Genomic DNA, 4,945 nt, shown 5'->3' on the forward strand with positions numbered 1-4,945 from the left:
CCCATGTTGTACCTTAACCTAACCCATGTTGTACCTTAACCTAACCCATGTTGTACCTTAACCTAACCCATGTTGTACCTTAACCTAACCCATGTTGTACCTTAACCTAACCCATGTTGTACCTTAACCTAACCCATGTTGTACCTTAACCTAACCCATGTTGTACCTTAACCTAACCCATGTTGTGCCTTAACCTAACCCATGTTGTGCCTTAACCTAACCCATGTTGTGCCTTAACCTACCCATGTTGTGCCTTAACCTAACCCATGTTGTGCCCTAACCTAACCCATGTTGTGCCCTAACCTAACCCATGTTGTGCCCTAACCTAACCCATGTTGTGCCCTAACCTAACCCATGTTGTCCCCTAACCTAACCCATGTTGTCCCCTAACCTAACCCATGTTGTCCCCTAACCTAACCCATGTTGTGCCCTAACGTAACCCATGTTGTGCCTTAACGTAACCCATGTTGTGCCTTAACGTAACCCATGTTGTGCCTTACGTAACCCACGTTGTCCGCTAACGTAACCCACGTTGTCCGCTAACGTAACCCACGTTGTCGCCTAAACCTGCTCTGTAATTGTTATACGACTCGTTCAATTAGTGTAGTGTTGCCCACCCGCAACCCTCGCAATATAGTTCGCTACTCGCACTGCCCGCTCCCCCTGTGTATCGCTTCATGTTAAACACCTTGCAAGTCTTGCTGACTTTCCACATGCTCCTGCTGTACACTGTAATGTGGATGGCAGCAGGACGTACATGCCGCCCCCCCCCCCCCCACCCCTCCCCACGTCCCCACGTCCCCACCTTGCCCCCTGCCTTCGCAAGCTGGTTGGTGACAAGTTTGCATGTTCAATGCCCTTCGCATGCGACGTACGCAGGCTACGTTGTGGTGCGGCCTGTGTCAACTGTCCGCTGATGTCGTACGCGTGAACCACAATCTGTACTGCACATTCGTCCTTATGTACTGAATGATACATCGTGGCACATGTGTGACCGTACAACGACTGCGCCCAAAAACGGCGGACCATACAGTGCAAATATTGTGCACGCAGCTACGTGTCGTCTCCCTATGAGAGCTGGATTGCAGTGTGGTACGCCATAGAGACGTGTGGGAGGAACGGACGCCGTGGATGGCGATCAGCATGAGCTGTGTGTTGATGTATTCGGACCTAGTCGTCTCTCCTCAAACACCGTGATAGCATGGTGCACCGCGTTCCATATCTGCGACATGCTACAGGAGGCCGGTTGACAGTCGTTCGAGCAATGGACATCGCATACGTACGGGGGCCACCTTCCACGTATTGTCTAGGCGTGCACATTTTGTTGCGTGTATGTGGGCAGACGTAGTGTGGCGTGACACCTGACACAGGCATGCAATAATCGTTGAAGTTGCTAATGGCGATGGACGCCTACGTTTTCTGGTGAAGTTACGCAAATGAAGAAATGGTAACCCGTTGTGGTGCGGTTGTTCTCGCTAGGGGTGAATCGGTGATGGCGACGATAGGTTGAGGTACTAACCGGTTGTTCCAGCGATACCCACCATGCCGATGAAACTGAACGGCATCTGGGGTGTGAAGCGATACGCGGTGGTGGCTGGGTGGGACCGTCCCCGGCCGTGAGGGGGCGCCTCCCGGCGTGCCTGGCCGCGCGGTGCGTGGGCGCACGCGCTACAGCCGGCTGGTGGGGGCGGCCAGTGGCAGGCGCGCCGGCCGACGGGACGCGGCAGGCGTCGCAGCTGCGCGCCGGCGCACCCTGCGCGCGGCGCCGTGCGGCCAAAGTAGTCCTCGCGGGCCCGGTGCGAAGCGCGGTGGACATCTTCAGTGTGCTGGTCCGATTGAGGACTGTGTGCGTTGAGGGATGCGCCGCCGCCCGGCGCTCGGCGCCGCGACGCCGTCTGCTGCTCGGTCGCCCCAGCGGTTCTCGCTGGTGGTTTGTATCGCAGCTGTGCGGATGTGTTGGCGCGTGCGCTGTGCTGGGAGAGTTCGCTTCGGCACCCAAGTGGGGCTTTTGTCCTTCTGTGGCGCTGGCGTTGGAGCTGCCGGTCACCGTAGGTGGCGCGTGTTGTCTCCCGCCGGCAATGCCACGACAGCACGCTCCCGGGCCTCTGTCGGCAGCGGCAAGCTCAGTTGGGAGCACGGGTGGTCGCACCGAAAGCGTCTACTCGCCTAACTCCGGGCGATTGCGCCTCTCTCGAACCCGACCAAGTACTTGGGACGGCGCTGCGCGCCGCCGGGACCTGAGAGGGTTTCGAGGTGTATTGTGCAGGGGAGCTCAGCCTCCTCCTGTTTGCAGAATGATTGAGCGGACGCTTGCGTGTTCGCGCGGGCCCCCGGGACACACTCCCGTGCGGCCGGCTGCTCAGCTCTAGTTGGCGCAGCTCCCTGGTTGATCCTGCCAGTAGTCATATGCTTGTCTCAAAGATTAAGCCATGCATGTCTCAGGTACAAGCCGCATTAAGGTGAAACCGCGAATGGCTCATTAAATCAGTTATGGTTCCTTAGATCGTACCCACGTTACTTGGATAACTGTGGTAATTCTAGAGCTAATACATGCAAACAGAGTCCCGACCAGAGATGGAAGGGACGCTTTTATTAGATCAAAACCAATCGGTCGGCTCGTCCGGTCCGTTTGCCTTGGTGACTCTGAATAACTTTGGGCTGATCGCACGGTCCTCGTACCGGCGACGCATCTTCAAATGTCTGCCTTATCAACTGTCGATGGTAGGTTCTGCGCCTACCATGGTTGTAACGGGTAACGGGGAATCAGGGTTCGATTCCGGAGAGGGAGCCTGAGAAACGGCTACCACATCCAAGGAAGGCAGCAGGCGCGCAAATTACCCACTCCCGGCACGGGGAGGTAGTGACGAAAAATAACGATACGGGACTCATCCGAGGCCCCGTAATCGGAATGAGTACACTTTAAATCCTTTAACGAGTATCTATTGGAGGGCAAGTCTGGTGCCAGCAGCCGCGGTAATTCCAGCTCCAATAGCGTATATTAAAGTTGTTGCGGTTAAAAAGCTCGTAGTTGGATTTGTGTCCACGCTGTTGGTTCACCGCCCGTCGGTGTTTAACTGGCATGTATCGTGGGACGTCCTGCCGGTGGGGCGAGCCGAAGGCGTGCGACCGCCTCGTGCGTGCTCGTGCGTCCCGAGGCGGACCCGTTGAATCCTACCAGGGTGCTCTTTATTGAGTGTCTCGGTGGGCCGGCACGTTTACTTTGAAACAAATTAGAGTGCTTAAAGCAGGCAAGCCCGCCTGAATACTGTGTGCATGGAATAATGGAATAGGACCTCGGTTCTATTTTGTTGGTTTCGGAACCCGAGGTAATGATTAATAGGGACAGGCGGGGGCATTCGTATTGCGACGTTAGAGGTGAAATTCTTGGATCGTCGCAAGACGAACAGAAGCGAAAGCATTTGCCAAGTATGTTTTCATTAATCAAGAACGAAAGTTAGAGGTTCGAAGGCGATCAGATACCGCCCTAGTTCTAACCATAAACGATGCCAGCCAGCGATCCGCCGCAGTTCCTCCGATGACTCGGCGGGCAGCCTCCGGGAAACCAAAGCTTTTGGGTTCCGGGGGAAGTATGGTTGCAAAGCTGAAACTTAAAGGAATTGACGAGAAGGGCACCACCAGGAGTGGAGCCTGCGGCTTAATTTGACTCAACACGGGAAACCTCACCAGGCCCGGACACGGAAGGATTGACAGATTGATAGCTCTTTCTTGATTCGGTGGGTGGTGGTGCATGGCCGTTCCTTAGTTGGTGGAGCGATTTGTCTGGTTAATTCCGATAACGAACGAGACTCTAGCCTGCTAACTAGTCGCGTGACATCCTTCGTGCTGTCAGCGATTACTTTTCTTCTTAGAGGGACAGGCGGCTTCTAGCCGCACGAGATTGAGCAATAACAGGTCTGTGATGCCCTTAGATGTTCTGGGCCGCACGCGCGCTACACTGAAGGAATCAGCGTGTCTTCCTAGGCCGAAAGGTCGGGGTAACCCGCTGAACCTCCTTCGTGCTAGGGATTGGGGCTTGCAATTGTTCCCCATGAACGAGGAATTCCAGTAAGCGCGAGTCATAAGCTCGCGTTGATTACGTCCCTGCCCTTTGTACACACCGCCCGTCGCTACTACCGATTGAATGATTTAGTGAGGTCTTCGGACTGGTACGCGGCATTGACTCTGTCGTTGCCGATGCTACCGGAAAGATGACCAAACTTGATCATTTAGAGGAAGTAAAAGTCGTAACAAGGTTTCCGTAGGTGAACCTGCGGAAGGATCATTACCGACTAGACTGCATGTCTTCGATGTGCGTGTCGTGTCGCGCAAACACGCTACCTGTACGGCTCGCCGTAGCCGTGCGCCCGCGTGCGGAACCACGCGTGCCTCTCAAAACTAGCGGCAATGTTGTGTGGTACGAGCGCTGAAGCGCTGGAGCGGCTGGCCTGCGGCACCTGGCGCCTGGCGCCGGTTTTGAATGACTTTCGCCCGAGTGCCTGTCCGCTCCGGTGTGGAGCCGTACGACGCCCGTCGGCCGTGAGGCCGTTGGACACAGAACGCTGGAACAGGGGCCGCCACACGCCTCACTCCCGCCTATGCGACCGTCTCGAAAGAGACGGCGGAAACTGAGAAAAGATCACCCAGGACGGTGGATCACTCGGCTCGTGGGTCGATGAAGAACGCAGCAAATTGCGCGTCGACATGTGAACTGCAGGACACATGAACATCGACGTTTCGAACGCCACATTGCGGTCCATGGATTCGTTCCCGGGCCACGTCTGGCTGAGGGTCGGCTACGTATACTGAAGCGCGCGGCGTTTGCCCCGCTTCGCAGACCTGGGAGTGTCGCGGCCGCCTGTGGGGCCGGCCGCGTCTCCTCAAACGTGCGATGCGCGCCGTCGCCTGGCGGTTCGCATACCGGTACTTTCTCGGTAGCGTGCACAGC

General features: G+C 56.1%; 1 non-coding gene and 1 pseudogene across 1 annotated transcript; both read left to right on the plus strand.

Moving 5' to 3' along the window:
- Positions 1–2,379: 2,379 nt before the first annotated feature.
- LOC124748202 lies at positions 2,380–4,285 on the plus strand. Its single transcript, XR_007011640.1, has one exon. It is a non-coding gene; the product is annotated as a small subunit ribosomal RNA (ribosomal RNA).
- Positions 4,286–4,637: 352 nt separating this feature from the next.
- Positions 4,638–4,792, plus strand: LOC124748209 (annotated as a pseudogene).
- The last annotated feature ends 153 nt before the right edge of the window (positions 4,793–4,945 follow it).

Source organism: Schistocerca piceifrons, unplaced genomic scaffold (genome assembly GCF_021461385.2).
Source record: "Schistocerca piceifrons isolate TAMUIC-IGC-003096 unplaced genomic scaffold, iqSchPice1.1 HiC_scaffold_406, whole genome shotgun sequence".
Classification (NCBI taxonomy): domain Eukaryota; kingdom Metazoa; phylum Arthropoda; class Insecta; order Orthoptera; family Acrididae; genus Schistocerca; species Schistocerca piceifrons.